Source organism: Bos taurus, chromosome 16 (genome assembly GCF_002263795.3).
Source record: "Bos taurus isolate L1 Dominette 01449 registration number 42190680 breed Hereford chromosome 16, ARS-UCD2.0, whole genome shotgun sequence".
NCBI lineage: Eukaryota > Metazoa > Chordata > Mammalia > Artiodactyla > Bovidae > Bos > Bos taurus.
Window position 1 is genome coordinate 12,382,925 of NC_037343.1, and position 23,948 is coordinate 12,406,872.

Below are 23,948 nucleotides of genomic sequence, written 5' to 3' on the forward strand. Positions count from 1 at the left end.
TCATGCAAAAGCTGATGATCCTGAGTTTCTATTTTCAACTCTGACCTCTGTCTAGAACTCCATACATACAATCAACACCTCAATTTTTCCATACAGGTGTTTAATAGGCATTTCACATGTAACATTCAAACTGTACTTTTTATTTGGTAATTTACTGAAGTATGGTTGACTAACACTATTATGTTAGTTTAGGGGGATACAACATAGTGATTGACTTTTTTTCTTTTTTGGCCATACCACACAGCATGTGGGATCTTAGTTCCCTGACCAGAGATCAAACCTGTGCCCCTGCAGAGGAAGCCTGAAGTCTTCACCATTGGACCAACCAGAAAAGTCCTGTGATTTGATATTTTTATGGACTATACAACATACAGAGTTATTATAACTATTCCTTGTGCTGTATATTACATCTTTGTGACTTGTTTATTTTATAACAGCTAGTTTGTACTCCTTAATTCCTTTCACCTGCTGAAACTGTACTCTTAATACACCCTCCTCTCACTCCCCCATGGTACCTCCTCCTGAATTCTCCCAGGTATGGCCACTCCATCCTTTCAGCTGTTCAGACTAAAAACACTGTGTTCATCTTCGACTCTTCTATACTCCCTAGTCAGGCCATAGACAAAGCCTACGGGTCTATTGGAAGGTGTATCATGAACACTCCTACTTTTTTCCATGTCAACTGCTCTCTCCTTACTGCAAGCTGGGGTCACCCCTCACTTTGATGATTATAATGCTGCCTCTTCAGCACCCGTGCCTCCACCCACCCCATCTCCTTGTCACACAGCTGCCACAATGATCCTTTCAAAGTAGCATTCCTGTCTTCAAAATCATCAAACAGCTTTCCACTGAAAGGAAATGCTCAAATACCTCCTGTGGCCTGGAAGCTTCTATATAATCTCTCTGACCTCCCTCTGGCCCCCCCAGCACCTCTGTCACCCACTCTGTCCCTCTGCAGCTGTCCCCACTGCAGCCATACCAGCTGACTTGCTGTGTATGAAACAGGCCAAGAACACCCTGTCTTGGGGGCTCGACTTTTACTGTTCCCCTATCGAGTCACTACTCTCCCAGATATAATTGGGTGGTTCATTCCCTCTCCATCTCCCTGTCTCCCATGTCTCGCTTTTTGAGACCTTTTCCTAAGCTTGCAATAGAAAATTGTAGCCACCCTCCTCAGTCACCATCACGATCACCTTTACTCTTTATTTTTCTTCACTGATGCCTGTCACCCCCTGGCATTTGACATATTTGATTATTGTTTCTCTTCTTACTAGTATTTAAATTCCACGAGTGGAGGGACTTTATCTTCCTGTTCGTTCCCTAGAGTTAGAATAATAGGCATTGAATATATTTGACATATCAATAAATTGATTGGTAAATCTTTGAGAGGTCTAATGACCTCTTCTAGGTTGTTCTAAATGAAACTTTTCCCTTATTAATAGTAACCTGATGAAATTACAATGGCTCGGTTTTCTGGAATGATTCATATGGGTTGGTTTCTGGACGCTATAGTCTGCTCCGTTGACATATGTGTATGTTTGTGCCAGTACTATACTGTTTTGATGACTGTAGCTTTGTAGTGTAATGTAAAGTCAGGGAGTGTCACTCCTCCAGCTCTATTCTTCTTTCTTTATATTGTTTTGGTTATTTCAGGTCTTTTGTGTTTTCATACACATTTAAAAATTATCTGTTGCAGTTCTAGTGAAAAATGCCATTGACATTTTGAAAGGGGTTGCACTGAAAAAACTGCAAAGATTCTTCATTAAAGAATCTGCCTGCCAATGCAGAAGACATAAGAGACGTGGGTTTGATCTCTGGGCAGGAAGATCCCTTGGAGGAGAACATGACAACCCACTCCAGTATTCTTGCCTGGAGAATCGCATGGACAGAGGAACCTGGTGGGCTGCTGTCCATAGGGTTGCAAAGAGTCAGACACAACTGAAGTGACTTAGCTCGCACATGCGCATTGAATCCAAGTTTATTTTTGAAAGGCTTCTGTTCAACTTTGAATCATTCTGCGTGTGCATGACAATGGATACAAATCCTTGTAGGATGACTCATTACCTGGCTCTTATCTCTCCAGACTCTTTCTTAGCTCCTCCCAGTCACCTACTAATTGACTATTTAAAAACATGGGAGAGGACAGTCTTGTTTTTAAGCAGGTCTCCCTGTGATTCAGAGGCCATGCACGTGCCTTTGGCTTCTCCTCCCAGGCGCACAGTGTAGGTTGTTTCATCTCCTTCTGGGTTTGGGTCCCAAGGGCAGTTTGGTTTCCACGTGAAGCTCAGTTGTGCTGACATAATGGTTAGGACACCTCTTAAAGGACGTGGTATCGTTCCTAGAAACAGAAAACTGTAAAAAAGAAAACCTCCCAAGTGATTTTATTCTAAAGCCAAGGTATATTTGAAATGCATTTGTATAATTGACGATTTAAAAAAACCAGCCACAATAAAACCCACTTTAGCTTCAGATGTTTCTTCCTTTTTGTCTGCTTTCTCTTTTTCATGAACTAGATATCTGGGACCAAATTCACTTGTTTGCCTCAGTTTTCCACATGACTTGCATGTGAGATTAAGCCTAAATTCCCATCAAAACCCTGTTTAAAATGGCTACAGTATTTTATGATGTATCATATTGTAATAATTAAAAAATTTTAAGAATACACAGAAAATATGAAAGTATTTTTACTCTTCCCCTCCCAGGGAAATTTTACCAGGGAGAGTTAGTAGATATATTCCATAACACTTTCTAAATCTGGTAGAAATATTTGGCAGCAGCTTAAACACTGCTGCTGATAATAATTACACATCATAATTATAATATTTGTTTTGTACAACTAGCATTCCCATAGTCATGTGGTAGGTTAATTAATATGAGAGCATCTTTTGAGTGCTGACTTTAACTATAATCATGCCTTTAAAAACAAACCTGTAAGAGGTGCTTAGCTTCTACTAAAGCAAATATAAAGTAGATTTGACTTTCCTAATTCATAAGTGGTCTCCCTCCAATCAGTATTCTCCCTACCTTAAGCATCTGGCTACTAAATATTTTTATGAATTGTTTTTTCATGTTGTGTCAGTATTAAAAGACTTTAATTGTTTTATATTTCCAACAGAAGCCAATACGCACATATAGTGCTTGCTCTGTAAAAGGCAGAGGTTAAGCCACAGGAAACTACTAGAATGAGTAAGATACAGTTCCTGTCCTCAAATGCAGTTGTAAAGGCTGGTAAATCTTTATATTTGGTGGCTTTTAAAAAGCTGATCCTACTCTACTTCCTTAATTTATCTCCCAGTCAATCTTAGCTAAACTCTCTGCTAAAGTCCACATGTGGACATACTCTCCCGCAATGTGCTTAGGGTGTCTTTTCTGCCTACTCAGGTAAATATCTTTCCTTACTTATTTCCCACTCCTTTCCTTTAAGTCCTGCTCAAATCATGCCCTTTTCTTTGTTTGCTGCTAAGTCACTTCAGTCGTGTCCGACTCCGTGCGACCCCATAGACAGCAGCCCACCAGGCTCCCCCGTCCCTGGGATCCTCCAGGCAAGAACACTGGAGTGGGCTGCCATTTCCTTCTCCAATGCATGAAAGTGAAAAGTGAAAGTGAAGTTGCTCAGTCATGTCCGACTCTTAGCGACCCCATGGACTGCAGCCTACCAGGCTCCTCTGTCCATGGGATTTTCCAGGCAAGAGTGCTGGAGTGTGGTGCCATTGTTTATTCATCCCTAATCTACACAGATTTCTCCTTCACCTTGGTGTCATGCCTGGCTTTGTTAGTCAGTTTTTTTACTTATTCATAGATCTTATTTTTCCAAATTGACTGTGACTGCTCTGAGGACAGGAACGATGTATATTTTTATATGCCTCATACATGGAATGCGATCAATATTTTATTTACTCTCCTAAGAGTTCATAATTTTATGTATTTTTTCACATAAGAAGGACTTTTGAAGTTTTTAAGTTCATTCACCTTTCTATGTAGCTGGGCCTTTAATGCTAAGAATTAAAAGTCTTCAGATCTACTTATATGGGTATCACATTACAGTCTTAGAGATTCTGCTTATGTGGACACTATTTGTGATGTTTATAAATGTTTATAAATGGTCCATATTTAGCAATGAACTGGCAACAATATGGGGATTGGCAGTCTCGCTCAAGTGTCACAAATTGGTATGTTTTTGTTTCCAGTCTGGATTTTAGGTCTCAGAAGCTCTTAATTGATTCATATTTAATGAATTCACAAAAGTATTGATTTATAAAAGCAAATTCTGCCCAAGATACTCTCTTCCTGGAAATTTTTACTCAGGAAAAATTATTGCTTAGGGATTTGGTAAATAGGGAATAGCAAAAGAAATTGAATACTTTAAAGATGGCTTCCATCAAGCTATGATACCATGAAGAGCTTTCCTTTTCTGATTAGTCTGAAATCATTATCTGAGATCTTAAACCAAGACTATAAACCATTTATAGTTTTTCAGCTCTAAATTTCCTAAAACTGTTCTGTGATCAGTACTTTGGATTTGCACTAACTACTGTTTCACTCTCTCATTTTAATGTTTGTCATATGCTAAGCCACTTCAGTCGTGTCCGACTCTGTGCAACCCCATAGACGGCAGCCCACCAGGCTTCCCCATCCCTGGGATTCTCCAGGCAAGAACACTGGAGTGGGTTGCCATTTCCTTCTCCAATGCATGAAAGTGAAAAGTGAAAGTGAAGTCGCTCAGTCGTATCCGACCCTCAGCGACCCCATGGACTGCAGCCTTCCAGTCTCCTCCATCCATGGGATTTTCCAGGCAAGAGTACTGGAGTGGGGTGCCATTGCCTTCTCCAATGTTTGTCATAGTCTATTACAATGTCTATGTTTTAGACTGTATTACTTTTGATTAATTACTTTCTAGGTGGTTTGCTCGTAATTAACCACATCATAGAGTGAGTTCCTTCTGGGTTGGTCTACAGAAGACAGCTAATTGATTCTACAGGGTGAAGTTTTTTTTATTACCTTCTCTAATTTCTGGTATATACTTTACTTTTACACAAGCTGTTGACTAGAGAGAACATATTTTAAAAATTATTTGTGCATATTTATTGGTAAGGAATATCACCATTTATAAGAAGTGAATTTAAGACTTCTAAAAGAAAATAACCTGGTTTATGTCCTTGCTGCTTAACTGCTATTACAACATTTGAATTATAGGATGCTTAATAAAACAGTGAGCCAAGACTTGTAATCTATATTAGTGGATGATAATCAGAAGACAAGTTCAAACACATAACTCTGATAATAAATGAAAAGAGTTGAGAAGCTGAGGCATGGAAACAACTCTCATCTTTGTTAAACTATGTTGGTCATTTTACTGATGCTCAAAAATCTATCCATTTCTTTCTCTAGCAATATTATTTATCACATTAAAAGAAATCTTGACACAGGAGGATTTTTTTTTTTTTTGAAAATCTTCCAAATGTCAAAATTTGATGCATGCTTGTGTTCAGTCATGTCTGACTCTTTGTGACCTTATGGACTGTAGCCCGCCAGGCTCCTCTGTCCATGGGATTTTTCCAGGCAAGAATATTGGAGTGGGTTGCCAGTTCCTCCTCCAGGGGATCTTCTCAATCCAGAGATCAAACCCATGGTCTTCTGTATCTGCTGCATTGGCCAGCGGGTTCTTTACCACTGAGCCACCTGGGAAGCTCCAGATTTGATATATAAATATTAATTGCTTTGTTTCGGTTGGACATTGTCTAACAAGAGAAGTCATCCCTGTTTTAGAGTTGCTGCATCTGACCCTTCTGTAAACGATGCATCATTGGCAAATGAAACAAAATAAATAAAATTAATCTTTGAGTAGATGCAGTAAAAGAAAAATCTCCCTAAATATAAATAAGACTAGAACAGAATGTGACCATTTAAAAAAAGAACTGACTACAATTGTTTAAAGCCAACTGAAGAATTCTTTCTCATGTTTCAACAGGCTTCTTACTTGATTATAAAGTGCTTAAGCAATGAAATCTTATAGAAACTGGTACTGCTCATATATCAAGAGGCACTTCCTATAAATGATGCACCAGTATTAACTGGCCAAACATAAAGATCTACAGTTTACATACTGCATCTTCTTTGAGTTCATTTGACCTAAAGAAGTAGTCAGTGGTATAAGATCTGATAAAACATAAGATAATTGTGTCAAAATAATTTTTATATTAGTTATCACTACTCATTTAACTGTCTTTGTAAAATTTTGGTCGTACTTTTAATTATATCTTCACAAATATCTTATTTCATTGAACAGCTCATAAGCTCATTGAAAACTTACAGCAAATTCTACTTTTTGTTTTTCTGTTAGGTATGGAAAAGAAATTTATATGGGTTTTGTGCTTAGTATTTACATATGTTTTGGATTTTTGATTGAGGAAAGAGATGTGTGGTTAAAAATACAATTTATATACTGCTTGTATTAGTAATTTGAAGAGAATAAGAACAAAACTAGATATATTTTAAATCTAATTTGGACATACTTCAGTGAATACCTAAAGGCCTAATCTAGATGTTTCAGAGTGATATCACTTTATTTCTAAACACAGAATTGGTAGCTAGAAAGAGTCTCTAATTAACAGTGTAGTAAATAATAGGTTTGATTTTTATCATGTACATAAACTTATGACTAATACAAAGGCATTTGTTACATAGTCAAATTGTTCGCAGTTCAAGATATGATAAATCACATAAACATTAAATTAGACAAACATGTAGAGAACAAACTAAGAAAACTATATGAATAAAATTATCTATAAGTGGTTCTTTCTGGAAAAATGTCAGGTGATTTAAGTTAAAATTTAGTGATTTTTATGAATCTGTTTTATAATTTTTCTGTTTTCTGTTTTATAATTTTTTTTGAGAGACAGCACTAAACAGAAATTAATAAAAATATTTTATTCCCAAAAAAGTAAAAAAAAAAGTCCAGTTGCATGACTGTTTATTCCTCAAAGCACATATAAATTATGAGAAAAAAGAAACTTTGAATGATGAATGTTTGATATTGCATTACTGCACATTTAATAATTTAACATTGATAAGTTATTTAGAATGTGACAATTGCATTATAAGACCCATAAAAGAAATAAAAGGTAACTGAAAATCCCTGTCTCTGTAAATTATTTTATTAATTTTGTTACTGTTTAGTCATTCAGTCATGTGCGACTCTTTTGTGACCCCATGGACTACAACCCACCAGGCTCCTCTGTCCATGGGATTTTCTAGGCAAGAATACTGAAGTGGGTTGCCAAGCCATTCACCAAGGGGATCTCCCTGACTCAGGGATCAAACCTACATCTCCTGCAAGTCTCTTGCATTTTAGATGGATTCTTTACCGCTGAGCCACTGGGGAAGTCCCTTATTAATTTACAAATAATGAAAATGGTGACTCATAAATTACTATCAATATGTATAGCCATCTTTCACAATATTTGTAGAATAGATATAATGTCATGTGGTTGTCTCTGGATGATTTGATGGGGAAGAAATATAATACAATATTTTGGGACTGAATGAGCTATAAAAAAGTTTCTCTATTCTTAAATGCCATAATTTATAACCTCCTTTTGTTCTAAATTTGTCAAAAGTTTATAACTTTATGTGTATAAAGCTATGTGTGTGTATAAAACTATAAACTTAATTTTTCAAAGATCTCAAAACCCTGTATGCAAACCAACAATTAGCTCCAACATATTAGACCCCTAGCTGTCTCTTGTACATCTGGAACCTCAGACTTAGTATTGTACAGATGACTCTTACCTGGGAGAAAATAGTCTACATTTGGCCAAACTCTGCAGTCTCACTCTGGCCCTCATTCTGCCTTGTCTCTTGCTCTTGGAAATCTGTTCCTTTTCTCCTGTTAGATTTCAGGTTTCCTTGTAAAACTCCCATGGTTTTCTTCAGTCCTTCACCGTCATCCTAGTTGTCTCAGTTTAGTTTATGCTTCTTAAGTTTATGAAGAGTATCATTTTTAGAGTTTAGCACCTGGAACTGGATGCACTTCTTGGTGGTATAAAAAGCATGCAGTGTCACATCTTTCTTGTTCTGGACACTCATTTTCAGATCACACAGCCAAATAGGACATCTGTTTTTAGCAGCTACCTAACACTTAACTTTCATTAATCTTGTGGTTAATTAAGTTGTAGATTTCTTATGAACTATTAGTCCAGTTTTTATGCAAGCTGAACTTATGAAGTGGATATTTATAATCTTAAAGGCACAGCTTTATAAATACGTTTTATTTGGTTTCATCTCTTTGGTTCTTATCTTGGTATTCCAGATCTCGGTATTCCTGAGCATCTCTTCTCTCCAGTGTATCCTTAAGGACTGCTGCCAGACTTGAAATTTCTGTTCTGTTTATTTAAATCTTCTGCCCCAAAAATAAATCAAGTCGGACATTGCAGCCTGGAACCACATTACAAGAGCCTGTGCACAAGTTACTTCAGTGGCTCCCAGGGACTTAACAGAGAAAGCATGGTGGTGGGGTCTGGTTTCTAGTCTGACTCTAGTATTTATTGATTGACAATTTGGCAAGTCACTCAGACTCCTTATTTGTATTAAAGTGACTATAAATGAGGCCATCTACCTAATTTAAAGGTCTGAGGACTTTTTAAAAAAGACGATGCATGTGGAAATGAAGGCTTAAAATGTAAGGTCTTAATAATACAGAGAATTCCAAAGCTCCTATTTTTTCCTCTTTTTTAAAAAATGGTCTTTTTTTTGTTAAATAAAGCATAGATATAAAAAACCAAATGGATCAAATGTATGGCTTAATGAATTATTATAAGATTAAAACCATCAAGGTATGAAATAGAACTTTGCCAGTCACCTAAGAAATCCCTTCCACGTGCTGACTCCCAGTCACAGACCCTCCTGTCCCCAGCAAGAAACCACTATCCTGATTTTTATAATAATTAATTCCTTGTAATTTTTTGTAGTTTTATCACCCAAATGTGAATCCCTAGACATAATTAAATGTTGCTCATAAATCTATAGATTCCTTCTGCATCTTTTCCACTTCTTTACCATTTGTATTTATACTAATATTTGCTACCAATGTAATTATTAGAGATACTAAAGCATTTTTGGCATATATCCTGCCCATTTTCCTCTGCCACAAATCTTTGAAAATAGTCATACCATTTTTATATTGCCAGGGCATATATCTTATGTAACATTCTCTCCCACTTAATGGGCGTTGATTCTTAGTTCTACAATATTATATTGCCAGGGCGTATATCTTACATAACACTGTCTCCTACTTAATGGGCATTGATTCTTAGTTCTACAATAATTACATATTTAATGCTCACAACCAGTCCTTGTATCTAGTTAAGTGTGTATTTTATTATCTGGAGCTGGTTCTCTGGTAGATTCTTCCTCAGGAAGAGCTCATGGGAATGATAGTCTCTAAGTCTTGCTTATTGATAACAGTTTCTCTGTGTTATTTATACTTGAAAGCCAGTTCTGTTGGATATAAGATCTTTAGCTAAAACTTTCTTTCATCACATTAATATATGGCCCTCTTTTCTCTTGGTATAAAATGTTTCTGTTGAAAAGTCACAGGTCACAAGTAGTATGCAAGTCTGGTTCAATATTCAGAGCCCCTATTGAAAGTCTTATTTACAAAATAGAAACAGACTTACAGACTTAAAGAACAAATTTATGGTTGCTAGGGAAGAAAGGTGGAGGGAAGGGATAGTTAGGAAGTTTGGGATGGACATGGACACACTGCTACATTTAAAATGGATAACTAACAAGTTCCTACTGTATAGCACCTGGAACTCTGCTCAATGTTATGTAGTAGCCTGGATGGGAGGGGAGTTTGGGGATAATGGATACATGTATGTGTATGGCTGAGTCCCTTGCTATCCAGCTGAAACTATCATAACATTGTTAATTGACTATGTTCCAATATAAAACAGTTTAAAAAAATAAAAGGAAGCCTTTTAGGATCTGACCCTCACCCGCCTTCCAATCTCATTTCGTACTACTGGCTGCTGATTCCTGTTCTGAACACCTAAACATATTTCATTTTTTACAGTAAAAACATTTTTTTGTTTCCTACAAACATATTCGTGCTTCTAAGTGGGTTAAAGTCACTCAGTCATGTCCAGCTCTTTGCTACCCCGTGGACTATATAGTCCATGGAATTCTCCAGGCCAGAGACTAGAATGGGTAGCCTTTCCCTTCTCCAAGGGATCTTCCCAACCCAGCGATCAAACCCAGGTCTTCCTCATTGCAGGCAGACTCTTTACTAACTGAGCTATCAGGGAAGCCCACTCATGCTTCTGTGTTGCTGCTAAAGCTGAAATATTTTCCTTAGTTTATTTGCTCACTCTCTCTCTTCCTTACTTCCTACCTATAAGGCCTGACTCAAATGCCATCAATCTCTCTAAAATCAGAATTAATTTCCTTTTTCAGTACATTCCTATTGAAATAGATCTGTACCCTCAGCATTTCATTTACTACCTTTTTGCTCATCGTGAGGATCTACCTGACCCAGGAATTGAATCTGCATCTCCTACATTGGCAGGCTGATTCTTTACCACTGAGCCACCTGGGAAGCCCAACTTGTTCATGTGTGTGTGTGTATAAATTTATATATATATATAAATTTATATATATATATAAAATTTTATACATATATAAATTTTTATTGGCATATAGTTGATTTTCAGTGTTGTGTTAGTTTCAAGTGTACAGCAAGGTGAGTTAGTTATAACTTATATGTGCATATGTTCATATATATACTCTTTTTAAGATTATTTCCCCATATAGGCTACTGAGTAGAGTTCACTGTGTTATACAGTAGGTCCTTATTAGTTATCTATTATATATATATTAGTGTGTTTATGTCAGTTGTAATTTCCCAATTTATCCCGCCTTCTTCCCCCCAGTAACCATAAGTTATTTTCTACATTCATGACTCTATTTTTGTTTTGTAAGTAAGTTCATTTGTATCATGGTTTTAGATGCCACATATAAGTGGCATCACATGTTACTTTTCTTTTTCTGTCTGATTTGCTTCACTCAGTATGACAGTCTCTAGGTCCATCCGTGTCGCTGCAAATGACATCATTTCATTCTTTTTTATGGCTGAATAATATTCCATTGTATATATGTACCCCATCTTCTCTTTCCATCCCTCTTTTGATGGACATTTAGGTAGCTTCCATGTCTTGACTATTATAAATAGTGCTGCAATGAACACTGGGGTGCATGTATCCTTCAGAATTATGGTTTTCTCCAGACATATGTCCATGAGTGGGATTGCTGGATCACATGGTAGATCTATTTTGGATTCTTTAAGAAACTTCCATACTGTTTTCCACAGTGGCTGTACCAGTTTATATTTCCACTGACAGTGCAAGTGAGTTCCCTTTTTTCCACACTATCTCCAGCTTTTATTGTTTGAAGGGTTTTTGATGATGGCCATTTTGACTGGTATGAGGTGGTACCTCATTGATATCGAACATCTTTTCATGTGCCTTTTGGCCATCATCTATATGTCTTCTTTGGAGAAATGTTTATTTAGATCATCTGCCCATTTTTTGATTGGGTTTTTTGCTTTTTTGATATTGAACTGCATAAACTCTTTGTATATTTTGGAGAATAAGCTCTTGTCAGTTGCTTCATTTGCAAATATTTTCTCCCATTTGGTGGGTTTCTTTTCGTTATGCTTATGGTTCCCTTTTCTATGCAAAGCTTTTAAGTTTAATTAGGTCCCATTTGTTTATTTTTGTTTTTATTTTGATTACCCTAGGAGATGGATCAAAAAAGATCTTTCAGTGATTTATGTCCAAGAGTGTTCTGTCTACTTTTTCCTCTAAGAGTTTTATAGTGTCCAGTCTTTCATTTAGGTTTTTAATCCGTTTTGAGTTTATTTTTGTGTGTAGTGTTAGCGAGTGTCTTAATTTCATTCTTTTACATGTAGTTGTTTGGTTTTCCCAGCACCATTTATTGAACAGACTGTCTTTTCTCCATTTTATATATTTGCTTCCTTTGTTAACTAGGTGACCATAGGTGCTTGGGTTTGTCTCTGGATTTTCTATGCTGTTCCATTGATCTATATGTCTGTTTCTGTACCAGTACCATACTGTCTTGATTACTATAGCTATGTAGTATAGTCTGAAGTCAGGGAGTGTGATTCCACCAGCTCTGTTTTTCTTTCTCAAGATTGCTTTGGATATTTGGAGACTTTTGTGTTTCCATATATTTTGAAAGATCACTCTGGCTAGAATGGGAATTGATTAAAGCAGGTGGGAATGAAGGCAGGGGGGTTTTTCCAGGAAGAAAAGATGAGGGTGGAGGGAAAAAAAATTTGAGAAAGTTTATATGGTAAGGTGATAAGACTTAGTGACTGGTTTGCTAAAGGAAGTGGGCGGGGGATGGGAGGGAGAGACTCTGCGTAACTGTAGGTGGAGACATAGGAAAAAACAAGAGGAGGAAGAGAACAGGAAACCTTGGAGAAGAGAGAGGAAATATGTGTAAGAGGAGGGACTGCAAATGAGTGAAGTGTGGGTGTGAGCTGGGGTGTCTGTGAATCATCCTGGAAAACACATTTTACAGGGAAAAGAAGGTATGGTTTTGATGTTTGTGAATGTCATTAAGTGTTTTTGTGTATTGTCTCTGCTCACTGGGACATCTATTATAATTCAGTTTTCCCAGATTTTTCAGCTGGGCTAATTACTGAAAATAGGAGAAAAAGAGATGGAAAGAGGAAAAACATCTATTATTTCATCAGCTTGAAATCTAAATCTCTAATAGCTGATGCTTCGGGAGCTGAGATAACTAGGAAGCATTGCTTCAGGTCAGTTTTCCTCACTGTTCTGCTGGGAATTGTGATCTCATGTAAAGAAATACTGATGTAGGCAGTAATGCTAAAAGTGGCTTACCTGAAAGATGATTTTGAAACAGAAAGTTCTCTGTAAGTCTTATTCAGCCTAAAAGGAGCTGAGTCATCTAGGATGAAAAATTCAGGCCATGCATCATTTATTTTTCCTCTTGACTGTTATACGAAGATGTGCTAAGATATTGATCCCTGCAGTTCTTGCTTGGAGTTGTTAAAACCACATATTCCTAATTACCTTGAATCTGGAGTGGCCACGTGGAGCCTACCCAATGGTCTTGACGGAAAAACCGGATTTGTTTTTAGTCATGCCATGATGCGAAAAATGTTGGAAGCATTTTGTAAGGTAAAATTAAAGTCAATATTCATTCATTAACAAAGATTTACTGAGTCCTACTCTATTCCAAGCACTTGGTATTCGGTTCCTTTTTATAGTTTCATAACAAAAGACAGCCTTAAGTTAACAATAGTCAGCTGAATACTTGGAGATGTAATGAGAAAATGCTAAGAGAACATATATTATTTTTTCATTTAAGTATTGACACTTTTTGAACATCTTTTCATTTATTAATACATACAGGTCATGAGGGGAGAAACAATGTATACAGTGTTTTAACTTTTTCTGTAACTTCTCATAGTTTTTCAAACCATGTATTCACATTTTTAGTAAATTAAGGGATGAGATAATCTCAGACTTTTTATCATTAATCCATCCATTGCATAAATAGTAATGACTTTTATCTTTGAGACAGGTACTACAATGGTTGTTGGATACAGTAAATTGAAAACTATCTCCAACTCTACAAGGATGCTGTGTTCTCAGCACACATGGAAATAACTGTGATAATGATGTCAAGTGTGCTCATGGGCATTGGCAGCTAGTGTTTCTGGAGCACAGAGATGCTCCAGAGGATTTCAGCCAAGTAATGGGGAAGAATAGGAGTTTTCTCTTTCTTCTTTCTTTTAAGCCTTGGGTTTGATAATTTGCTTCTTTTATATACATTTTCACTTTTAGGACAAAGTTTATACTCTAAACCTTTCATATGGTCAATACCATGCAAAATATGTTGTTGTAGGTACACACTGGATATTTACTGGAGGGTCTTCTCTGCCATCCTCTCTCTGAGAGCTGCCTCATGATCCTGCCAAAGTGGATGATCCTTGGGAGTCCTTTTATGGAGTGGAATGCCACCTCGTGACCCGGGAGTCACCTGATACAGATGATTAGATTCCCTTTCCTAGAACTGTAAAACTGAGACCCAGAGCATTTTCTCGGGGAGCTGGTCACATTTAGACAGTGCAAGTCTTACTTGCTATGGAGACATTAGAACGAAGGAAACCAGTCCACAGTCGGAGAAGAAACCAAATACACACGGAGGAGAAATCACAGACTGAGGAAATTCCAATGATTTTAGCCCTGCCCCCATTCCCGACTCTTACAGAAGCCCAGGAGCATTTGTGCCTTTATTTTTATTGTTTACTTTTGGCCATGCCAAGTGGCATGTGGGATCTTAGTTCCCCAACCAGGCATCAAACCCATGCCCACTGCATTGAGATCTTGGAGTCTTAACCACTAAACTGCCAGGGAGGTCCCATGCTTGTGCCTTTAAACCTAAGAAATTTGGGGGGAGTTTCTATAATAATGTTCCATTTTCTACTTAGGTTAATTAGAATTATTTTCTGCAATTAAAAAAAAGAATCCTAAACAATTATAGCAAACATCTATTGCTTACCTCCTCAGGATTCTTCCTTGACTCCTAACCACCCACCTTCCCCTATCCTACCAGCATATAGATATTTCTTTGGGGGATTTTAAAATCCTTAATTATTATGGAGGGTGGAGTAGGTGGGGCTGGCTTCACGCTTGGGCCCAGGGAAGAGGCTTCATTGCCAACTGGCTGAGCCCTTGCTTTTTTACAGGGGTCAGTTTCAGAGGGGGCCTGTGAACACCCCCTCCCCCCAGCACCACTTAAGTAGATGGGTAAGGAGATTCTGGGATGAACACCCCCACTCTCAGATGGAGAGTGATGGAGATGTTTCCAGTTCTTCTCAACATTGTGGCCGTGGCACGTGAAGTCTGGAACTCCTGCAGATCTTCCCATGATGAAGGGAGCCCGGAGTGGGGCCGAGCTGGGTGGGGGGGGCAGAGGTCACAGAGAAACAGATAGAGGGTGGCCTTCTGGTCAGATCATGACCAAACTCCGCACCGAGTCTGCACGTTTCCTTCTTCCTCTTGGGTTTGTTGGAGTCATTTGAGTCAGATTTGCTACTCCTCAGCCAAAGCCTCTTAACCAACAGTAAGGCAATGAGACGTTCCCCCCAGGTCTTTACTTCTCTTGCTAACATCTTAGAGCCTGAAAAACTCCTTGGTTTCTAGACTCTGGATCTGCACCAAGTGGCCTCTGGGCTGTTCTCTGGGAAATGTTGATCAGATAGCATTCCTCGCACTTGGATGTCACAGTGAGAACCCATCTGGACGGGCCACAGTCACAACTGAGGAACAGAATGTGACAGATGAGCAAGAGAACACGAGATGTGTCTTCAGACCAGGCATCTCCTAATATAGTGCTACATTCTTATTTAGAGGACTCTCAGAAGTTTTCGTTTCAAGGACACTAGTTTTTGTGAATACTTTTAACTCGTAGTTTGAGGTTTTTAGGCTTCGAGTGAGGATTGGGAAACTTTCTGCCAAGGTGTGTTGTAGACATAATTGAGCCCCTGAAGTGGGTTACCTGTGCCACAAATTGCTCAGTGATAGTCTTTGACTTAGAGGGTTGTTTGTTGTAGAAAGGGATGATAAATGTTTTTGGTTACTTAAAATCAGACTATCCCTTTGAAAGATGATCAGATACTACTCCAGGAGTGAGTTGTGTTTTCTTCTTCTAGCACCAGGCATTGGATGCTCACCCCTCTGGGCTGCCCAGAACTCTCATTTCCTATAAACACAGACAAGTTAAAATCCCCTTCCCTTTTCTTCCCCCTCCCTCCCTCTTCCTTCCTTTCTTATTCTAATAAACCAAGGGAATGTTTTTTTTGATGGAAATATCCTTCTATCTTTAAACATCTCATGATAAAACCAATACATTGACTACGAACCCATCCAACCAAATCTTTATTCATGCTTATCTTCAACTACCAGAAACATTGTCGATAAACAAGCCTAAGTGATCTGTTTACCAATTTCTCTATTTCACATTTTGGAGATCTGGCCTTTTCTGAAAAAGTTATTTTTAGATTTCCAAGGTACGTGATGACAAGTGTTAGCTGCCATATCTTTCTGGAAGATAAGTAAATTTGGACAAAGATGTTTTATGTGTTTTCCAGACTGTTTGTTCCTTTGTCACAGGATCCTTCCAGTTTATTGGAACCTCAAATATTTGACATGACATGTTGTCAATATTACTAGTTAAAAGAGCTGGTTTAAAACTTCTTTATCAGACACCGTGAGAGGAGTTAGAGAAAAGTAGTCACTTTCTTTTCTCACTGTGAGATTTAGAAGTCACATTCTAGATAATAACTTCTTAGAGTGTAGTGCTCCTTAAGACTTGAGGCTGAAATGTCAAGTTTAGAAGAGAATTTTATGAGGCAATGCTCTTTCCTATAATACATGAAATGCTGAATGCAACTGTCAAATAGTGGAAGCAGGGCAACTGCACAGAGAGGTTTAGCAGCTTGCCCAAGGTCACTGAGATGGTAAGTGAGAGAGCAAGAGTTCCAGCTCACAGTCTCCTGACCTCAATATCTCGGCCCTTAGCCGCAAGAGTAAGCATTAGAGAGACTCACAGAGCACTTCCTTTGAGCCAGGCACAGGATCACATGCAGCAACTTGACAGTGACCTCTCTGGCTTTTCGATGGGATGGTTGAGAGTGGGACTCATGTCTTTATACCTGTGTGTCTTGTGCCTACGCAGAGTGGTATCTCAATAATGTGTAGGTTTAGTTTTTTTAGTTTTATTTATTTAGTTAGTTGCATCAGGTATTAGTAGAGGCATGCAGGATCTTTGTTGTGTCATGGGGATCTTTCATTGTGGTGCTGGACTCTAGTTGTGGGACACAGGCTCAGTCGTGGCTTTTAGGCTCTTTAATTGTGGCATGCAGGCTCCAGAGGGCTCAGGCTCCTAGTTGTGGCTCGCAGGCTTAGTTGCTCCTCGGCATATGGGATTTTAGTTACCTGACCAGGGATTGAACCCACATCCCCTGCATTGCAAGGTGGATTCTCAATCACTGCACCACCAGGGAAGTCCCTATAACTCGGATTTTTAAATGGACCCCTACTGGGCCTAAGAGCTATCTCTTTGGTGACTCAGATGGTAAAGTGTCTGCCTACAATGCGGGAGACCCAGGTTCAATCCCTAGGTTAGTAAGATCCCCTGGAGAAGGCAATGGCAACCCACTCCAGTATTCTTGCCTGGAGAATCCCATGGATGGAGGAGCCTGGTGGGCTACAGTTCATGGGGTCGCAAAGAGTCAGACATGACTGAGCGACTTCACTTTCACTTTCACTTTAATGGAAGTGAAGCTAAGGGCGGGGACCTTTGGAGAGAATCTGTTTTTGTGATGAAGAGAATTTCTTTTTAATTGGGGTAAGAACACTTAATGTGAGATGTAGCCTCTTAAATTTTTAAGTGCATGTCGTACAGAGGATATCTAGAGCTTATTTGCCTTGTGTAATTGAAACTTTAGGCCCACTGCAGAGCAACTCTCCCTTTCCCCCTCCCCAACCACTGGCAGGCACCATGCTACCTTCTGCCTCTTTGCGGCTGATGTTTTTGATTTCTCATGTAAGTGGAATCATGTGGTATTTGTCCTTCTGTGTCTGGCTCATTTCACTGAGCAGGATGTGCTCCAGGTTCACCCACGTTGTCTCATAGGACAGGACTTCAAGCAGGGGAGATTTCTAATAAGAGTAACTGCCACACACGGATGCTGCTACTCAGAACTCAGAGGTCGTGGCAGAGGTCAGATGCTTTCTTCCCCTCGCTCATAGCAAACCCTTTGACTTCTAGCTGAGTGTACCTGCAAAAGTGGTGCGTGCTGCTTTCAGGAAACGCGCTAAAGAGTAGGAGCCTCAAACCTGTCAGAATGGTCATCATCACACAGACCACAGGTAACAAACGTTGGCGAGGCTATGGAGAAAAGGGAACTCGTACACTGGTGGTGGGAATGGCAACTGGTGCAGCCACTGTGGAAAACAGTAAGGCGTTTCCTCAAAAAACTAAAAATAGAAGTACTATATGAACCAGCAATTCCACTTCTGGGTATATATGTGAAGGAAACAAAAACCAATCAAAAAGGTATATGCACCCCAATGTTGACAGCAGCGTTATTTACAATTGCGAAGGTATGGAAGCAACCTAGGTGTCCATCAACATGAGTGGATAAACAGTGTGTTAGTCACTCAGTCGTGTCCAACTCTTTGTGACCCCATGGACTGTAGTGCACCAGGCTCCTCTGTCTGTGGAGTTCTCCAGGCAAGAATACTGGAGTGGGTTGCCAGTTCCTTCTCCAATACGCACACACACACACACACACACACACACAGTTGAATATTACTCAGCCATAAAAAATGAAAATTTGCCATTTGCTGTAACATGGATGGCCGTAGAGAATATCATACTTAGTGAAATGTCAGACAAAAACAAATACTGTGTTACCACTTATTTGTGGAATCTAAAAAATACAACAAATTAGTGAATAAAAAAAAAGAAGCAGACTCAGAGATCAAACTAGTGGTGACCAGAGGGGAGAGGGAAGGAGGGAGGGACAACACAGGAGTAGGGGAGTAAGAGGTACAAAGTACTATGTGTAAAGTAAATAAGCTACAAGGAGATATTGTACAACACAGAGAATATAGCCAATTTTTTTATAATAACTGTAAGTGGAGTAAAATATTTTTTAAAAAGAGTAAGAACATGCCCTTGTTTTTTGCTTCTGTCCTTCTGCACGAAAGGGGGACTGAATCATGTACCACAAAGGAAGATGAAGTGGAAGCAATAAGGTAGATGCGTCCAAGTCTCTGATATTACAAAAGGCCATGCCTGTTCTGGCGTGGCCTTTTGTAAAATGGCCATGCATATCTTTGCACACTTGAATGTGAGAATGCAAGAAACTGCTTTCTCATTTAAGCCAGTTATTTTTTAAATGTATTCATAGGTGAAACCATCCTGACTGATACAGATGTGTGTCATTTTGTTTGGTCTGGACAATAGCACTCTGAGATAGGTATGGCGACTATATCCATTTGTAGGTGAAGAAATTGAGTCCCAGAGAACTTAAGTTTCCCAGGCTCACATAGCTATGGGTGTGCAAGCTGGGATTCTAACATCCCCTCTGAGGCAATGAGCTATATTCATGATATGTAAGATGAATCAGACAAAATACTCCTACTGGCCTCATGTCTCTAGTTAGGACACCTTTTAAATAAGACTAAATGATGGTCTTCCACTTTAGGGCCCTTTTAGTACATGTGGAAAGTTCAGTGCAAAGCTCTGGCCACAATCTAACACCTAGTACAGAATACATGATGTTTTGGAGAGGAAGTTTTTGACTTTGTTATTGAAAATCCAATTCTAACTGGCTTGAACAATTAAGACATTAGTCATCTTACATAAAAGGAGTTCAGACAAGCAGATGTCTTCCAGGTTGATTGATTCAGCAGCTATATGATGTTAACAAGATCACAGGTTCTTTTCACCTCTGCACTCTGACCCTTCTGAGATTATTGATATTTCTCCCGGCAATCTTGATTCTAGTTTGTGCTTCATCCAGCCCAGCATTTCTCATGATGTACTTGGCATATAAGTTAAATAAGCAGGGTGACAATATATAGCCTTGGCGTACTCCTTTTCCTATTTGGACCAGTCTGTTGTTCCACGTCTAGTTCTAACTGTTGCTTCTTGACCTGCATACAGATTTTTCAGGAGGCAGGTCAGGTAGTCTGGTATTCCCGTCTCTTGAAGAATTTTCCACAGTTTATTGTGATCCACACAGTCAAAGGCTTTGGCAGAGTCAATAAGCAGAAGTAGATATTTTTCTGGTATTCACTTGCTTTTTCAATGATCCAACAGATGTTGGCAATTTGATCTCTGGTTCCTCTGCCTTTTCTAAATCCAGCTTAAACATCTGGAAGTTCAGGGTTCACGTACTGTTGAAGCCTGGCTTGGAGAATTTTGAGCATTACTTTGCTAGCGTGAGATGACTGCAATTGTGTGGTAGTTTGAACGTTCCTTGTCATTGCCTTTCTTTGGGATTGGAATGAAAACTGACCTTCTGCCATAAGGTTGGTGTTATCAGTTCCCTGTGTTATGCAGTAAAACCTTGTTGCTTATCTATTTTACGTATAATAGTGTGTATCTCTTAAATCTCATACTCCTAATTTATCCCTCCCTCTCTTTCTCTTTTTCATTTGGTAACCATAAATCTATTTTCTATGTCTGCAAGTCTGTTTCTATTTTGTAAATAAATTTATTTGTACTATTTTTTAGGTTCCACTTATTAGTGATATAATAATTGTCTTTCTCTGTTTGACTTACTTCACTTAGTATGACAATCCCTAGTTGCTGCAAATGGCACCATTTCATTCTTTTTATGGCTGATGTTAATACTCCATTGTATATATGCACCGTATCTTTACCCATTCATTTGTTGATGGACATTTACGTTGTTTTCATGTCCTGGCTATTATTAATAGTGCTGTTAGGAACATTGCGTGTATCTTTTCAAATTAGAGTGTTTATTTTTTCTAGAAACTTGTCCAGAAGTGAAATTACTAGATCATGTGGTAACTCTATTTTTAGTTTTTTTAAGGAAACTCCACACTGGGTGTTTTTCAGGACAATTTCCCCAATTTACATTCCCACTAACTGTGTAGGAGTAGCCAGATGTTAGTTTTAAATAACCCAGATCCAATGGCCTCTTAACTCTTTTTTGACAGTCCTCTCGCATTTTAAATTGTTTGACCTGAACTTATTTTTTCAAAACTCTTTTCTCCCTTAGCTTCTGAATAGCATTCTCTCTTGACTCTCTACTGCTTCTGTTAATGGCTTTTCAGTCTCTTTCCCTGGGTCTCCACATGTCTCTGACATGCTGATAGCCTCTAACACGTGGTCAGCCTCTTCTCCTCTCCTCACACTACAGTGCTTCTTGGGGGACCTAACTTATTCTCATGCACTGACTTATACAGACACAGGGAGGCCTCCGGAATCTTAAGCCTTCAGGCCTGACTTATCTGTCTGGTTTCAAATGTACATATTCAAATGTCTGGAGAAAAAAATACATCTATGTTTTCGATGGTTGGAAGTTTTAAATTTAGAGAAAATCTTTTTTTTTTTTTTTCTATGTATATAAACAGTATGTAAACAATTGTAAATCAAACTCCCATTATCAATGAAGAAGAGACAAGGACCATTGGCAAGGAGGTTTACTTTTGACTTTGGCACTTATTTCCTGGAAAATCTTTAAAAAGGCACCTAAACTCCTGGGGTCTCAGTTTGGAGTCTTTAAAGGAGGGGCTGATCTAGTTGAGGCAGCCGATGTGGAAGGATCTGATCTGAAATCTCATCTGGTTCTGTCCCAAATGAATGAAAGGATGTTGGCAATCATTCCACCTCCCCGATTCTTCTTCTCTTGTGAAATAGGGAGGTTGGGTTAGTTCCTCTTTCTATTAATAGACCTGTTCTATACCCTACCCTCTTATTGTGAGGCTCATGTGTGTATGAAAGTGCTTTGTAAACTGTAAGGTATTATACTATTCTAAGTTTTTCTCAGCAGTGTAAATAATAAAATTGGTACTGAAAATGGGGGATTAAATAATCAAGAACTGCTAGGTTTCGGCATTCTATTGAGATCCATAAAACCATTTGAGTTCATGAGCAGATTTTCCCACCAAATATAAATGCTGAATTAAAATATTTTAATGTCAAAATGGATGTAAGTTCTTATACCAGTTTTGAAGTTGGAGCTTATTTATTTACTTTTCATCGTGGAACTGTCTCCTTTGCTGGTATGATGGACTAAATTTTTCACCTGTAAGAGCTGTGGCCCTTGGGAGAAGCATTTTCTCTTCCACTGGCGGGAATACCAGGAACCCTGGTTATCCTGAGGGAAGACAAGGAGTCAAGTGCAATTTTTCAGTTAAAAACAGAGTCACTGAATTGCTGTTCAGCATGAGTATAACTGCTAATGTTTATTGTTTATAATAATTGAGTGCTGGTAGCACAATTACTTAGAATATACCCCTAAACCGTTTACTATAGTGTACTGCACACTTACGAAGAGAACGAAGTGAAAGTCACTCAGTCATGTCCAACTCTTTGCTTCCCTCTTTTGCTATACAGTCCATGGAATTCTCCAGGCCAGAATACTGGAGTGGGTAGCCTTTCCCTTTTCCAGGGGATCATCCCAAGCCAGAGATCAAACCCAGGTCTCCTGCATTGCTGGCAGATTCTTTACCAGCTGAGCCACCAGGGAAGCCCGCTAAGAGAATAGGTCCATTATTTATTGTTTCTCTTATTTCTAGGAGGTTGCCTCTTAACAGATGTCATTAAGCTTTTTGTTTTAGAGGAATAATTAACAAGGTTATCTACTGTGAATTGAGCACAACCAGGAAGAGTACTTGAAATAGGAACGTATAAAATCTAGTAAAAGATAAAGTGAACTGTATCCTATAGAAATCTTCTGATGTAGTAAAGAGATCAATTACTGTATGACTCAGAATTCTCCAGAGTTTTGTAGGCAAAAAGAGATTCTAACCCTTCTAGGGTCATGTGACTTTTCTGTTCCTATATTCTGTTCCATTCAGGCACCAGTTGAATGGTTAACCAAACTTTTCATCTATTTTTCTAGGCACCTATTGTAGAAGAGATTTGAATAGTTCCCCCTCTATGCATTCCCTCCACCTTCCCATCTGACCCAGGGTGAACACACACACACACACACACACACACACACACACACACACACGGAAAATAAGCCTGTTTGAAAGGGAAATCAATCTATTTGGACATTTAACCAATCCAGGCAATTTCTTTGACACTACATCTGTCATGGTTTTATCCAACTTGGGACTTCTAACTCTATAGTGCTAATTTTACAACAATAAAGCAAGACAGTTTTAAAACATCAGTATGGCAAAAACCATCACAATATTGTAAAGTAATTAGCCTCCAATTAAAATAAATTAAAAAATTAACAATTCTATTATAAATATCCATGTTTTGTCTGTACTATGCTCATAGAATATCTAAAATCTCTTTTCTTTAATCAAAACTTTTTATTTACTTTAGATATTTGTTTTTAATTCAAACAACAAATCCTTTATACTTGAGCAAGGGGATCAATTTATCTGCCTTTTAAAAGACCTTCTTGTCTTTTAATTCTTTATCTCTCTGGGTTGTGCAGGTTTTCTTTCTGAGAACTGAGCCTATTATTTTTTCCAGTGGTTCCTACTGCGCTGATGAAGAGTTACAGACAGAGTATTCAGTAATTATTTTCGTCATTAGCCTCACTCACAGTATTAGCTGTCAAGATTCCCTGCCAAGATTCCTTTGTTATTGGCCTTAGTAAGACCAACCTGGGTTTGTGTTTCATGACCGTTCATAGGCTGTCCTGTGTGCCCTACCCAGAGAGGAGGTAAGGAATGTCACCCTCCTTTATAAGTTGTCATTCCTGCTGCCGTGAGCCATTTCTCAACTCTTCCTTAGTCATTTCCTTTCAGCTCTTGGGCAATGTTTGTTTCATTTCTCGGACTTGGTTGGGTAGCTAGTTAACACTGAGACATGCAGATGGTTTCTTTATGTTGAAGAAGAGTTTGCTGTTGAGGAGGGCTACATGGTTTAAAGATTTATGAGGCTACACCTAAGATTTTTATCTTTTTGTGTTTCCAGACTCTAGTTAACTGAAAGTATTACCATCAGTCAATGGCAATAACTTGAATTTTATCTGAATCAATCTTATTTCTACTATCCAGACTGTTGCCGCAGGACTGTGTTCACCTTGACCCCCGGGGGTGGGGATGGGGAGGTGGAGGAGGAGAATAGCACTGGTGTGACTGGACCTGGAGACCTTGAGC